The sequence below is a fragment of the Gorilla gorilla genome, chromosome 2 (assembly GCF_029281585.2).
Source record: "Gorilla gorilla gorilla isolate KB3781 chromosome 2, NHGRI_mGorGor1-v2.1_pri, whole genome shotgun sequence".
NCBI lineage: Eukaryota > Metazoa > Chordata > Mammalia > Primates > Hominidae > Gorilla > Gorilla gorilla.
The window spans coordinates 93,404,832-93,422,132 of NC_086017.1; the positions used below are offsets into that span (position 1 = coordinate 93,404,832).

General features: G+C 34.1%; 1 long non-coding RNA gene across 2 annotated transcripts in view; it reads left to right on the forward strand.

Annotated features, from left to right (window-relative positions):
• The first annotated feature begins 563 nt into the window (after positions 1-563).
• The window catches only part of LOC129532428 (uncharacterized), a 67,169-nt gene continuing 50,431 nt past the window's right edge, over positions 564-17,301 (forward strand). For both annotated transcript variants that reach the window (XR_008678158.2, XR_008678157.2), the window contains exon 1: positions 564-679. This is a non-coding gene — a long non-coding RNA (uncharacterized lncRNA). The remainder of the gene's footprint in view (positions 680-17,301) is intronic.

Sequence of the window (17,301 nt, forward strand, 5' to 3'; positions counted from 1 at the left end):
TTGTATAACTACTTTAACAAAGAATAATAAAGTTGTAGAGAAATGACAGGACAGAGAAAAACAGTTTTAGGCTTCCATAGCTGGAAACTTAAAACTCACCCACATTTTCACATTGTTCTTTTTCCCCAGAGACTTTAGCAAGCATCTCTTTATTTCTATTGTCTCTGAGTTACAGATCTGTGAAGGCCAATTTTAGGTGTCAACTTGATTGGATTAAGGATACCTAGAAAACTTGTAAAGTATTATTTCTGGCTGTATCTGTGAGGTTGTTTCCAGAGGACAGTGGTGAACTAAGTGGGGAGGGTCTGCCCTCAATGTGGCGTGGCAACATCCAATTGGCTGAGTCCAGATACAACAAATAAGGCAAAGGAAAGGTGATCCTCTTTCTCCTCAAACTGGGCAATATAGATTGGCTGCGTCCCCATCCAAATATCATCTTGAATTCCCATAATCCCCACATGTCGTGGGAGGGACCTGAAGGGAGGTAATTGAATCACGGGGGTGGTTACCTCCATGCTGTTCTCGTGATAGTGAGTTCTCACGAGACCTGACGGTTTTATGAGGGGCTTTTCCCTCTTTTGCTCAGCATTTCTCCTTGCTGCCGCCAGGTGAAGAAGGACGTGTTTGCTTCCCTTTCTGCCATGAATGTTTCCTGAGGCCTCTCCAGCCCTGTGGAAATGTGAGTCAATTAAACTTTTTTCCTTTATAAACAACCCAGTCTGGGATATGTCTTTGGTAGCAGTGTGGAAATTGACTAATAAAGTGGAAACTTCACAACTCCAGGTTGTCTATCCTAGGGGCTTCAGGACTTATATCAATGGTCCTCCAGATTCCTAGGCCTTCAGTATCAGACTGAGAGTTACACCACCAACTTCCCTGAGGCTTTCAAAAATGGACTGCTGGACACTAGCAGCATCCCTGGGTCTCCTGCTTACTGATGGCCGGTCATGGAAATTCTCAGTTTACATGAGCCGATTTCCCTAATATATATAATTTATGTATATATATGTATATATCCACATCTATATCCGTATTTATATCCTATTGGTTCTGTGAATGTGGAGAATTCTAATACAATACCCATGTTAAACTTATAATATTGGAAAAGTTTTGGGATCTTTATTATTTAAGTTTCCCCATCCCCAACAAGTTATTGCCAGAATCTTTTATACTTTTATGTATTTTGACTTTCCAAGAAGGGCATTTGTTATTCTTATTCAGAAAATTACTTTACCAGGCCCCTCTAGTTTTTCAGAAGAAGGTATGAACTTCTGTAGAATTTGGCAAAAGCAGTTTTCATTTAAAAAATGTCCTGGACTGTGCATTTAGGGGGAAACGTTATTGGTGTTTTCAGCAGGGAATAGATTTAAGAATATCTGTTTTTTAGGGGCAATAAGGCTCTGTGTGTGTGTGTGTGTGTGTGTGTGTGTGTGTGTGTGTGTGTGTGTAGTTTGGGAAGAAACAAGTGGGGAATTATGAAATTGAGCAAGAGATGAATAAATACAAGGAAGAGAGAATGATTTTGTGAATAGGTTGTCCAAGCATCCCAGGCCTTGATTTATCATGCATACAACAATCAGGGTTGTTGCTGTTGTTGTTCTAAGCCAATAGAAAAAGGACATATAAAGTTATTCTTTCAATAAACTGTTGAATTTAAATAACAGATATATAATGCATGGTATATTCATTAGAGAAATTAAACTATGATTTCCATGTCTATCTCTATATTTTTATTGGAATATTTGGATTTGAAATATTTAAAATTTTTAAAGTGATCAACAAGACTTCAGGTAAAATGAGAATGTACTGCTGTGTAAAATGTTAAATAAAAATCTCCACACAATAAATTAGAAACCTATGTATATTTATATATTTTTTAATCTACAGGTTAATTCTACTTTAGGGGATGAATTGTGTAACTTATTTTACAAATATGCATGTCGTCCACTTAGAAAATGCATTGCTATAAAACCTTCATTTATGTAAGATTTTAAATCAAAGGAACACTCTACCATATCTGGGCTTACCTTTTGGTGTTTCTACCTAAGCTCCTATTCCTATTCTGTCACCAGAAATAAGGTTCATCCATTGACACTAAAATTACTTTTCTTCATTGGGTTTCTTTGTCTTACAAGGGCCAACTTACCTTCTAACTCTTGTCCCTCCAGATTAATGAGTTTTCTGGTTTTGCCAGGATGCCTTTTAACTTTCTTTCTCTAGAAGGCACTTATTTCTGGATGCTTCAATCTTACAAGTTTTTCCAAGTTGCTGCCGTGGCTTTGGCTCCCTCCCATAATTTTAGGGCTGATGTATGTGTGTTATTTTGCCCTTCATTTATATTTATCTTTACCTATTTTGTCAAATGTTTGAAAAATATATTGGAAGCTTGTATTCATACTGCAATAGTTTTTGGACAAATTTTAACAATAATTTATGAAAACGTTGAATATGTTATACATATATTCAATAAGTTACAATGCAGCTGATTTATGAACAAAAAACTTGAAGAGACTATTTTTTATGTCTTAGATAATTTAATATTTTCAAACCATTTACATTGTTTTTATTTTGGTATGAGTTTTTCTTCATTTTATTTTCAGATATGGAATTCTCTAAAATGTTATGTTGAAAGAATCTGAGATACAATGTATGGATTGAATATTTTATTTACACAGTATTTTGTCATAAAATTTAAACACGTAATATTGACCAGATTTTATGAATTATGATTACTCTCTCCATATGCAGTCTATGCCATTTTCAGTTGTGAAATACTATAATTTTATATTACTGGAAATTCCTTTTACATGATTCTAGCGTTGTATATGCAGTTCTGTTCATTAAAGTGCTATTTTCATTCAACACTATTTGCAGAAAACAACAATCAAGTGTTCTTATTCTACAAATTAGATAATTATTACTTAACACTGACCTTTCTTTTCATTAAACACTTACTCATTTCGTTGATGTAAATAGCATCATGAAAATTAAAGATGCAAGTTTCTTCAAAAATTAGCTCAATGAATTAAGACTAAGTAAAACATAGTATGTCCCATCGAATTATTAAAGTTAATATTTTCCAGTTCATAAAATTTAGTATAAATATAATTTTTCAAATTTCACCTTTTTACTAACATATTATTAGTTTTTCTTACATATTAGTGAAGGTATAATTAAATAACAAGTCAAATCTTATTTGAGAAGTAACATAATTTTTTTTAATGTATGATATTCCCAGTTTTTCACAATGGAGAATTTTTTATAGGAAGAAAAAGAGTTTAACTATTAATCCCTCATTTTTAAGTTGTTTTGTTTTTAACATATTGGTTTATCTGTCAATGGCACGTTTTCTGAACAAAAACATGTTGAACCAGATAATTTCTCCTGTTCTATTTTAATGATAATATACTTAAAAAGTACTTTGATTCAGAGAAATAGTTTATATACTGACAATGCTAGCTTTTATAAAACCTATGTGTCTATTATAATCGATCAATTCCTATGTGTTAAATGATTTCTAATTTACATTTCTTGTAGTATGAATATTGAAAGTAATGCATATGGACTTAAAGTTCACATTTAGTTTTCAAATGTAGTATCACAATTTCTTGTTAATCCCTTCTTTTGAATTTGTCAAGTAAATGCATGTATGTATATACATCCACAGTATACCTATATGTGTGTGTACATACACACATACACACAGATAATATACATACACATACATACATAAATACATAACTCACAGTTCTTGGTTGTTGTATTTGTTTTTTTAGATCCATACTCTAGCTGCCACTAGTGACCTGCAAGCTGGTTTGTACTTCACAAAGCTTCTCACCCGGCAATCATTAAACCCCAATCACATTGGGCAAGCTTCTATATTTATGAGGATGGCAAGAAGATGTATCTGAACATGTTTTTAAAGTGATCAGTATATTTCTTAGACAATTTCTATCTTCCTCAACATTTGTAGCTTGATTAGGAATATTACTAGAATGATACAGAAAAATTTTTATGTTTAAACACAAGCAGTGTTAAAAAGTTGCAATATTTCCCTTGTTATAAAAAGGACTATAATCAAGTATGTTATAAATAGTTTATATATTATAAACAACTGCACAATTAACAATTTAGATTTTATGTATGTATGCATACTACAAAAACATCTGTGATATTTAATTACACAACAAAGATTTGAATAAGGTAAGAAAATATCCCATACGAAACTCCATTGAAACTAACAAGCAATGAACAACAAAAATTGATAAAATTGAGTTTCAGATATTTATTTTGATATATTTGTAGCAAGAGACAGTATAAAGCACTTTATAAAGTTTTTGAAATATAGTGCACGTTCAAAAATAACTTTTATCAATTACAATTATTAGTACAGATTTCATATGCATAATGAGGTGATATGTGAAGAAAGAAAAATATTAGTTTTTGCTTTAAGATTTTGTTCTGTAGTTTCTATTGGCCAATAGGCCTGTCATATTTTTAGCATATTTTAGCATAAAATTTAAACATTATAGTTGATTATTTTTCAAAGAACATGTGGCATTCTTATTAGGATAAATGGAATAATGATTTGACTAGTAAATGTTTTTTTTTTTCATTCTGTAAATAAAAAGACACAAAGTAAATTTTCACAAGCATATCTGTGTGGCTTCATTCCACCAGAGACTATACTCAAGCACAGAAGAAAAGGAGAGAATTTTTTCTTTTTTCTGTGATAATGGGAGCAATATTTATGAATAATTGCTTATGAATTAAGATAGTTAAAACTGCCCCCAAAGACTCTTATATTAACTTTTATACTAGCACTTCTCTTCTACTCGCATCACTCTCTTTTTTCACTCATAAATTTAGAGCTATATACCAGTTTTTATGAAATATCATTATCAGAAATTTATCTTCCCCCAAATTTTCAACAAAGGGCAAAAATAATAACAATATCAAATTTTTATTTTACTATTGAAGTTACCTTTCATGGGGTAAGACAAAGATCATGGATGGGAGTCTAACATCAAAGAGAGCAAACTTTTAGTAAAAGAAAATTAAAAGGCCAGGTTTTCAAGAAATTGTAGCATTAAGGGTAAAGATAAGGTAACCTAGATTTTAGGCACAATACTGTCGCATTTATGCACAGTACTTGAGTTTCTGGTGTTCAAAAAGTTTTCCATCACCTTTATTTTGTTTCTATATTTTTTTTAGGTGATTCCAGTTTTATTTACAAAATTGAATAGCAAAGCCTAGCCACTGGAGATGATTAATAGAGTTGATAAAGTGTTGTGTACTAAGAAAAGGCACATATACTAGTGGTTCTATGAACAAAATACAGGTCCCAAGCTTGGAGTTTCTGCTTTTCATTGTGGTGTCAAGAATAATAGTAGATATATCCTGATAGGTGATGTGTGATGTGTTAGAGTAGAATTTAGAGTGGTGTTTTGATGCCATTTCTGTTTTTGACACAAACTGAATTCAAGATAAATTCTAAGAGTTGGTAGGGAGGGTCTTTTGCATATTTATTAAATAAATCAGTTTTATAAAGAGGATTGTAAATTGTTTAAATTACTCGTAGAGCTAGTTGAAGAGTGTCACACATTGGTTACAAAAATAAGCCATGGAAAAAAACATGTGGGATTAAAGCCATCATCTTTCATTCACCACCAGCTTTGGTTTGACGTATGTTGATTTTAGCATCTTGAGCGTAAGTTTATTGATGTGTTCAAATAAACAACAACAATCTTAAATCATAGCGTTGCAGTGAAAATTAAATGAATAACACATATAAAGTAACACTGTAAAACATATAATTTCATGACTATTATTTCATAAGTATTAACTAGTTTAAGTATACATAAATAATATAATATTCATTTTTTGGATAAAATAATTAAAATATTGATATATGGCTACAAATTCAATGAACATATAGGTACAATTTTATTGGTTATTTACTTTATTATACCTGACCATATTTGGAAAAAATAAGTCATGACATAACAAAATTAAAATATGTTATATAACAATATGAAGGTTAAGGTAAATTAAATTTTACGCAGACTTTCTTGAGTCTTTCTTGCTTCCCCGCTAGCCCTGGAGAAACAGGCTGCTGTGCTGTGAACTGCTTATGGTGGACACTGTGTGTCAGGAATGTAGGCTGTCTCTAGACAATAAGGACCACTTCTGACCAACAGCCAACAAAACACTGAATTTTTTTTAGCAATATGAATGAATGTGGAAGTGGATTCTCCTTCTGTCAAGCCCATAGATGAGAATGCAGCCTGCCTGACAAATTTACTACAGCCTGAAGTGATGCTAAAGCAAAGAACTAAGCTAATCCATACCCAACTCTTGACCTGAAGTAACTGTGAGACAATAAATACGTGTTGTTTTAAGCCACTAATTTTATGGCAATTTGTCATGCAACAATCAAAAATTAACACAATTCCTTTCATTTTCCACTGATTTTAACCACATTTTTAATTCTATTCTCTCTGTCTCCTAACAGCAACCATTTCTGGACCTTCTCTTTGCATATTTGCTCTTTTCTCAGCTATTGCCTACTCCTACATAATTCTGAGGTTAAGATTTCTTTGCCCTTTTCTTTCCAATTCCAATGTGGCAGGTTAAGACCATAGCTATTTTTAACCTCTCCCATACTAATGCAACTAAATGCAATACAACTATGGCATTAATAGTTATAAACAAACTGGTAAAAATGAGAGGATACTATTTAGAAAAGACCTCAGAATAGAAATTGTGATAACAGTAAAGCCTAGTTGAGTAGTCTTAAATAATCTATCACAAAGCACATCAAATCACATCATTTTAATTTTACTTTATTGGTTGTAGAATATGCCAATATACTTTTTAAAATGTGACTTCACTAAACACCTTCAAGATCATTTTAACAGTATTACTTTTTACACGAAGAAATTTAGATTCAGAAGGGCTAATATTCCCAAAGTTAAACAGCCAATTAAATGCTACAGCTTACACTGTAATCCAGACCTATAGATGGCTATGTGTATGATCTCTTAATTAAGCCAGTAATTTTCAATCTGTACTCAGTAAATCTTCTAAATGTTAACCCTCCTTTTTCATAGTGTACCACCAACAATCGAATCTTCTGAATATTTGTTTTGTTCATCAATTTTACATATTTTGATTTTGTCCTTATCAGAATGCCATTATCATTATATAATGTTTTCAGTTGTTAAACATCTTTAAAGCCATTGCTTAATTAATGTTGATTTCATCATTTGATTATGATACAGCAGTGTTCTATAACAAATTTTATGATAGTTCATCTACATTGTAACGGTTCAGGGGCAGTGCTTGGTAGAAGTAAAATAAACATAAGAGAAATGTCTCCTTTCATTGTTCAACTGTTAGATGAATGTGTAATCTCTTTGACTTTAAGCTGGTCTAGCCTTATATTTCCCAGCTAGAAGGTAGTCAGTGTATGGAATCCTAGAATTAACTATGACTATGAGTAATAACTGTTAAGTATCATGTTTGCATATGAAAAACTTGAAGCCTAGAGAGGGAGAGATACGTTTTAGTGATACTTAACTGAATATATAATCAGTAAAAAAAGATTTGATATTTTAGCTTTAGTATTCTTTACAATACTAATTACATAATCAAGTTTTCCAATGCAATACTCATTTGAGAGTCTTCCTCAGTACAGATAAATTGATTACAGTACTAAGAATTAATTATTTCAACATAAAGTGGAAATAAATATTGGTTGAAAAAAAAGTTTAAATTCAATTCTGCCAGTTAATTGAAAGTTTTATTCTTTCATCAGGAGGCTGTATCTTAGGTATAAATGAAGAAATTGATGCCATACTTGATGTTTCCAACAGCCCAGGATCCTAAAAGAAACAGAAATCAGTCTTAATTATTTAATGTAGATAGTAAGATTTCTACAACATGATTAATAGGATAGAAGAAGTTGAAATCTGTGGGCTAATGTGTGACTATTAGTTTCAAGATAAATCTACCATACCTGAATTCAAAGGTCAGAAAGCCCCTGTCATTACTACTACTACCATTTCTCTCACTGCAGCTGCCTAAAAGCCATGAATCTGAACCAAGTCCTGGAATGTGAAGTCTGACAACCACAAAAAAACTATATCCTCGGAGCTTGCTTGCCACTCTTCGCGGCCATGGGAAGAAGCCCTCTTATCACCTCTACTTTTTATAATTCGTGCAAGAGCTTCTCATTACCAATACCTCACTTAGGTTACTTTTAGCTTCAGAGGATCTGAGAAATGCGATTTTTAAAATACACTTGCCCTGTTGTAACAGAGAATTTAAAAGGAAAAAAGGAAGAAATGTCATAAACAATAAACCGTTTTACAGATAAAAAAATTTATCTCTACCTCAATATGGAACATGAAAAAACAGAACTATAATATAGAGAGAAAAATAATTAAAATTGTGTAAGTCTAGTTAAAGATAACTAAAATTTTATTCCACTGGGTTGTAATTATCTAAATCCATTAACTGCAAAACAATATATCTTTCTCATTCACATGTGTAAAAAAAAGTGTCAACATACAGAAAAATTTAAAATTGCTTAATTAAACTTTATTATTATGTTTTGTATTAGTAGACTGCAAACTTATACAATTACAATTTTTAATATCAGTCTTCTTTTTTCTAAGATGGTGTTGGAGGCAGTGTTAGCATGTCTCTCCCACTTGGAAAGACAAAATAGTGAGTAGAGATTCATATTGTAAACTTTTTTCCAAGAAGCAATGCAGGAACTTAATAGGAAAACTGAAAGAAATCACAGAACCTTTGAAAGAAATGACAGGCTGCATCCTACACTGTGAGCCAGGAGAAAAACTGTAAGTCTCCAGAGTGCAAGAAGGGGAGAGACTGCCTCCAGGATATGAGCCCCCATGGGAGAGCCTGGGAATCCAGCCCACAGGGGAAGGCCTTAACCCTTCTCAATGTTGGAACTCAATGCTGAAATAGGGAGTAGTAGGGAATATAAAAGTAGGGACAGCAGCAGGAGGAGCCCTGCATGCATCACCAGTCTCCAGCATGGACTGAGGGAAGCCATTCCTGGTCTGCGTCACAGGGAACCTTGTGGAAGGCTGTTAGAAACTCAGGCAGTGGTTGAACATTGAAAAAAGCTCACAACTAAAATGCACAATGTAATCTCAAGTGAGGATGAACTCCCTTGTCCAGACCTGGGGAGCATGTGGCAAGTGTGCTGCAGCCATGAGCAGAGGAGCTGTACACCTCACTGTGTGGGTAAGCAAGGAGGGTCACGGCCTAAAAGCTGGGGTTCCTGTCACCATGAGAAATGCTTATGGCCTGGGGCAGTTTTGGGTTCTGACTGGAATTTAGCTAACTCTTGCTAGTGAACACTCCAGATGAGAGACCTGCTTTGCCAAGTCTATGAAAGTTGGGTGAGGCTTACTTACTGTCACCTGCTACTCCCCACTCCCTGCATGAATTCTTCTGTGCAGCGGAGGCAGCTACAGTCCTCCCTGGAACATTATCACAGTGGCCAGAGAAACACCCTGTGACTCTTACAGGAGCCTCTGTTTGTCCTGCTTGTGGAAAGACAGACTTTGGACCTGCCTGACCCAACCCCACCTGGCTTTTCGCTTTCACGCGTGCTGGTAGCTTAACACAATGGACAGAAATTTTGAAAACACTGTGGCATGGCCCATTGTCTGAGAAAACAGTAACTACCCTGGGTAACATAAGGCAAACACAAATCCCACCACTACTACTGCAGCTGGCACTCTTTTGCAAGTGCCACCTCCTGGCTGTGGGCCAACTGACAAGAGTCCATTGTGGAATCTACAAGTAGTATAACAGTGTGCCTAGAAGGGAGAAAACTTATGTGCGACCATTGCCTGCACCATCCTGGCTAACCAGGAGGTCCTAAGTCTGTCCACATGACCAATTCATTACTACTGCAAGTGGAAATTTGAGAACCCTAACATGCTAAGGCTATTTATAACACTATCTCACATAGTCAATGTTACTACTTTGCCACCCCCATCAGGGCAGGAGATGGTACATACTTCTGGGAGCCTTGAGGACAAGTCACATTACTGGCTCCCTTACAGACATTCCCCAGCATCAGCCTGCAGCTGAACCCAGAGGAGCAACAGCATTCACAGTAGTCTGGTTTTCAGGAACTAGTACTTCCAGGGGAAGAGGGAGTGTACCACATCAAGGGAACATCCCACTGGTGGGAAGTTTCTTTCAGCAGAGGCACGGTTGCAGTGCTGGATTAAATAAATAAATAAAGTCTGCAGCTTTATCTCAACAGAGAGGCGGATGTGGTGCTCATCAAGGGTCTTGGAGAAGGGTATTCCTTTCCCCCTCATCCACCACTGCAAAAACAGCTGGGGCCTCTCCCATGGAAGCTCAGTGTGGGTGCACCTATAGACAGCCTTTCTGAAATACTTCAGGGTAAACATAATTCCTGTCTACTTGGAAGATCAACATTCCTGCAGGTGAGAAAAGAAAAAAAAGTGTCTCTGTGATCTGAATAGCCAGAACACTGTGACAAGAATGCCATCTGGGAGGTAAATCATCTTTCTGCTAGCCTGACAGAGGAGCAGAGGTGGCTTTTACTCTTCCCCTGATAAGACCTCAGTGTGTTTCACTGAAAGCTTCCAGCAACCTCTGCTTTGTCAAGGCTGTGGCCTCTGCCCACCAATGGGTATTGCATTTACCTACCTATTTTAGCCATAACCGGTTTCTACCCCAGGACATTGTCCCTGCCGGCCTGAAGTCTGAAATATTCAACTCAGTCAATAAAAGACTAAATAAATAAATAAATAAATAAATAAATAAATTGCCCAACATGGGAGAATGAGGTAAGCTTCAGTAGACCTCTGCCATTCCAACCCCATAGGAGATGGTAAACTCTCTGACACACCAAGCACATTGCTACTACAACCAGTATCTGAGAAAGTCATCATACAATGACTCTCTATAACCAATGACCTCATATGAAGACTTCATCCTTGAAAGCACCAAGAGCCAAATTAGGCTACCATAAACTAGAAACATTAAAGTCACATATTTAATGGGGGGAAGAAGAAATTTTTAAAAAGAAGTCAAATAAAAAATAAATTCAATAATAATTAGAAGAAATAGTCTACCAAACGAGAAGAAATTAGAAAAATAATTTTCGTAATATGACAAAACAAGATTCTATAACACCCCCAAAAGATCAGATTAATCCTCCAGCAATGGATTCAAATCAAGATAAAACATTCGAAATACCAGATAAAAATTTTAAGCTACCGAATGAGATACCAGAGAAAGGTGAAAACCAAATAAATAAATTAAAAAAACAATTCTGGATATGAATGAAAAAATTTTTGTAAGACATAAATATTTAAAGAAAAAATATTTAAAGAAAAACCACTAAGAACTTCTTAAATGAAAGACATATTTAGGAAATTACAAAATGCCATGAAAAGTTTTAACAATAGAGTAGAAAAAGTAAAAGAAAGAATTTCTGAGCTCAAAGACAAAGCTTTTGAATCAACCCAATTAGACAAAAATAAAGAATAAAAAGGAACAAACAAAGTCTCCAAGAAATAAAGGATTATGTAAAGTGGCCAAACCTAAGAATAATTGATGTTCCTGAGGGAGAAGAAAAAGCAAAAAGTTTTGAAAACTTATTTGAGGGAATAATTAAGGAAAACTTCTCTGGCCTTGCTAGATATTTACATATACAAATATAAGAAGCTCAAAGTACTCCTGGGAGATTAATCATAAAAAAATACTTTAGCAAGGATTATAGTCATCAGTGTATCCAAAGTCAATGAGAAAAAAAGAATACTGAGAATAGCGAGACAAAAGCACCAGGTAATCTATAAAGGAAAACCTATCAGACTAACAGCAGACTTGTTACCAAAAAACCCTGCAAGTCAGAAGAGGCTAGGTTCCTATCTTTAGCTTCCGTAAACAGAATAACTCTTAGCCAATAAGACATGAAGGAAAAATAGAGTCATTTTTAACAAACAAATGCTGAGGGAATTTATTACTACTAGAACAGCCTTACAGGAAATGCTAAAGAGAGTTCTAAATCCTGAAGTAAAGAGTATTCACCAATATAGACTCTCTTGAAGGCATAAAACTCACAGGGCCTAAAAAATAATAACACAGTGAAGAAATCAAAGTATCTGGGTAACAACTAACATAATGACTGGAACAGTTCCTAAATCTCAGTATTAATGCTGAATATGAATGGCCTAAATGCTCCAGTTAAAAGATACAGATTGGCAGAATGGATTAAAAAAAAATCACGAGCCAAATATCTGCTATCTTCAAGAGACTCACCTAACATGCTAGGATTTATATAAACTCAAAATAAAGGGGTGGAAAAAGATATGCCAGGTAAATGGAAACCAGAACTATAATCTAGAACAAATGGACCTAACAGGTATTTTCAGAACATTCTACCCAAGAACTACAGAATATACATCCTTCTCATCAGCAAATGGAACATTCTCCAAGATAGACCATATGAAAGGCCACAATACAAGTCTCAATAAATTTAAAATTATCAAAATCATATCAAGTATCTTCTCAGACCACAGTGGAATGAAACGAGAATCAACTACAAAAGGAACCCTCAAACCTATAGAAATACATGGAAATTAAGCCACTTGCTCCTGGATGATTTTTGGGTTAATGATAAATTCAGGATCGAAATTTAAAAATTCATTGAAATGAATAACAATAGAGATACAAGCTATCACAAATTTACAACTTAATGTCACACCTGAAGAAACTTGAGAAACAAGAACAAACTAAACCTGAAGCTAGCAGAAGGAAATAAATAACAAAGAGCAGAAATAAATTGAAACAAAAAAGTATAAAAAGCAATGAAACAAAAGTTGGTTTTTTGAAAAGACAGACAAAATTGTTAGACAATTAGCTAGATTAACCAAGAAAAGAAGAGAAGATTCAAATAAATTCAATTATAAATGAAACTAGAGACATTACAGTTTATGGTACAGAAATGCAAAAGATTATTTGAGACTACTATGAACACCTCTATGCATGCAAACTAGAAAATCTAGAGGAAATTGATAAATTCCTGCAAACATGCAACCCTCCTGGATGAAGTCAGAAAGAAATAGAAACTGTGAACAGATGAATAACATGCAGTGAGATTGAATCAGTAATTTAAAAATTGCCAAGGAAAACAAAAATCCTAGGGCCAGATGGATTCAGAGGTGAATTCTACCAGAGATTAAAAGAAGAATTTGTGCTGCTCCTAACTGAAACTATTTGAGAAGATTCAGAAAAAGGGAATCCTTCCCAACTCAATTTATAAAGCCAGTATCACCCTTATACCAAAACCAGGAAATGACATCATAACAACAAAAAAACTACAGACCAATATGCCTGATGAACATAGATGCAAAATTCCTCAACAAAATTCCAGCAGCAGCTCAAAAAGATAATATATCATGATGAAGTGGGTTTTATCCAAGGACTGCAGGGATGGCTTAACGTGCAAATCAATAAATGTGTTATATCACATAAACAGAATTTAAAACAAAATCCACAGGAACACCTCAATAGATGCAGAAAAACATTCAATAAAATCCTGCATCCATTTATGATAAAAACACTCAATAAACTAGGAATAGAAAGGACTTACCTCAAAATAATAAAAGCCATATATGACAAACCCAAAGCCAAATTTTCCCCATATTACTGAATGGGGAAAAGTTCAAAGCATTCCCCTTGAGAAATGGAACAAGACAAGGATGCCCACTTTCACCACTTATAGTCAATATAGTACTGGAAATCCTATCCACAGCAATCAGGCAACAGAAAGAAATAATGAGCATCCAAATGGGAAGTCAGATTATCACTATTTACCCATGATGTGATTTTATAGCTAGAAAACCCTAAAGATTCCTTCAGAAGACCCCTAGATTTGATGAACAAATTCAGTAAAGCCTCAGATTACAAAATCAATGTGCACAAATCAGTAGCATGGCTATGCACTAACAGTGACCAGGCTGATAATCAAATTAAGAGCTCAATCCATTTTACAACAGCTGCGAGTTAAAAAAAAAAAAAAAAACAAAAAAAACAAACCTGGAAGTATACTTAACCCAGGAGGTTAAAGATGTCTACAAGGAGAACTGCAAAACACTGCTGAAAGAAATCACAGATGACACAAGCCAGTGGAAACACATCTTATGCTCATTAATTGGAAAAATTAATATTATGAAAATGATTGTACTGCCCATAGCAATTTACAGATTCAATGCAATTCCTTTCAAGATACCAATATCATTTTTCACAAATAGCAAAAACAATTCTAAAATTTGTATAGAAACAAAAGAGAGCCTGAATAGCCAAAGCAATTCTGAAAAAAGAACAAATCTGGAGGCATCACATTACTTGACTTCAAATTACAGTACAAAGATATAGTTATCCAAACAGCATGGTACTGGTATAAAAGCAGGGACATAGACAAATGGAACAGAATAGAGAACCCCGAAATAAAGCCAAATACTTAAAACCAACTGACCTTTGATAAAGCATACACAAACATAAATTGGGGAAATGACACCCTATTTAATAAACGATGCTGGGAAAATTGGCTAGTCACATGTAGAAGAATTAAACCAGATCCTTGTCTCTAACCATATACAAAAATCAACTCAAGATGGATCAAATACTTAAATCTAAGACAGGAAACCGTTAAAATTCTAGAAGATAACCAAAGAAAACTCTTCTGGATACTGGGCTAGGCAAAGAATTCATGACTAAGAACCCAGAAGCAAATGCAACAAATAGAAAAATAAATAAATAAATAGGACCTTATTTAACTAGTATAGTAAAAGTAACAATCATCTGAGTAAACAGACAGACCACAAAATGGGAGAAAATATTCACAAACTATGCATCTAACAAAGAACTAATATCCAGAATCTACAAGAAACTCAAACAAATTGCAAAACAATTAATAATCTTATCTAAAGGTGGTCAATGATATGAACTGACACTTCTCAAAAGGTATGCAAATGGCCAACAAATATATGAAAAAATGTTCAACATCACTAATCACTGGGGAAATACAAATTTAAACCACAAAAAGATATCATTTTACTCTTGCAAGAATGACCATTATCAAAAAGCCAAAAAAGAATAGTTGTTGGCATGGATGTGGTGAAACGAGATCGCTTGTATACTGCTGGTGGTAATGTCAGTTAGTACAACCTGTATGGAAAACATTGTAGAGACTTTTTAAAAATTATTTTTTCTGAAACAGAGTCTTGTTCCATTGCCCAGGCTGGAGTGCAGTGGTGATTACAGCTCACTGTAGCCTCGACCTCCTGGGGTCAAGTATTCCTCCTGCCTCAGTCTCCCAAGTAGCTGGGGCTAGAGACACATGCCACCACACCCAGCTAATTTGTTTGTTTGTCTGTTTATTTTTAGAGATGTGGTTTCCCATGTTGTCCAGGCTGGTCTAGAACTCCTGGGCTCAAGCAATACATCAATCTTGGCCTCCCAAAATGCTTAGATTACAGGCTTGAGCCACCATGCTCAGCTGAGATTTCTTAAAGAATGAAAAGTAGATCTACCATTCAATCTAACTATCCCACTACTGAGTATATGGGAAAAAGAAAAATTAATCCAACTCAAGATGAGCATTCTATTCCTTGTGAAGGAGATAATTTTTACAAAAGATAAAACTTCACATTTTGAAAAAAAAATTTCTGTATTTCTTTCTCAACAGAATATTATTTTTACTTAAAAATCCTGATTTTTTTTCTGTTCTGTTGTAATATCTTGCATTATATAATTATATTCTTAAATAGTTCAGTATTTATCACAGGAGTACATTGCCTAACTTAACATGTAACATTTTCACTTTACAACTCTTCAAGTATTTACTTTAGGGGTATTAGGTACTTCCTTTTGTATACATCATGGTACAAGGTAAAAATATTATTTTTGAAATGTTAATTTCCAAAAATAATTAATTTGAAGTAACTTTATTATTTAGATTACATTGGTACCATTGATAGCTAACTTTTCGCCGATTTTCACATGGAACATATTTGTCTTAAATTCTAATTTTAGTACAAATCATTGAGACACCAACAGTAGGATAATTTTTAATTTAACTTCATATATACTCAAATACATAAAAATCCATTGATTTATTATTTTAAAACATATTTTTGTCAGGTAAGCATTTTAGTGCTTAATATTCTGAAATGACACCAAAACTTTCAAAGTTTTATTATAATAATTATATATTATAAAAATGTTAAATTCACTATTTGAGCTTTTAAAATAAGATTTTTAACCTCACAGTAGTAAATTTCAAACTTATTTAGATCTTAGTGGTTATCTACTTTAGAAAGATATATAGAAAATGACAGCTATATGAGATTGCTGACATGTTAATTAGTTTAATTTTAATAATCATTTCACAATGTACACATGTCAAAATATCATGTACATCATTAATATATATAATTTTGCCTATTATACTTTATTAATCTGGGAGAGAATAAGAAGAAAATTAAGAGCAACAAAATCCAGTCTATCATTGTTGGACATTTGGGTTGGTTCCAAGTCTTTGCTATTGTGAATAGTGCCACAATAAGCATACGTGTGCGTGTGTCTTTATAGCAGCATGATTTATAATCCTTTGGATATATACCCAGTAATGGGATGGCTGGGTCTAATGGTATTTCTAGTTCTAGATCCCTGAGGAATTGCCACACTGTCTTCCACAATGGTTGAACTAGTCTACGGTCTCACCAACAGTGTAAAAGTGTTCCTATTTCTCCACATCCTCTCCAGTACCTGTTGTTTCCTGACTTTTTAATGATTGCCATTCTAACTGGTGTGAGATGGTATCTCATGATAGACTGGATTAAGAAAATGTGGCACATATACACCATGGAATACTATGCAGCCATAAAATATGATCAGTTCATGTCCTTTGTAGGGACATGGATGAAGCTGGAAACCATCATTCTCAGCAAACTATCACAAGGACAAAAAACCAAACACTGCATGTTCTCACTCATAGGTGGGAATTGAATAATGAGAACACCTGGACACAGGAAGGGGAACATCACACACCGGGGCCTGTTGTGGGGTGGGAGGAGGGGGGAGGGATAGCATTAGGAGATATACCTAATGTTAAATGACGAGTTAATGAGTGCAGCACACCTACATGGCACATGTATACATATGTAACAAACCTGAACGTTGTGCACATGTACCCTAGAACTTAAAGTATAA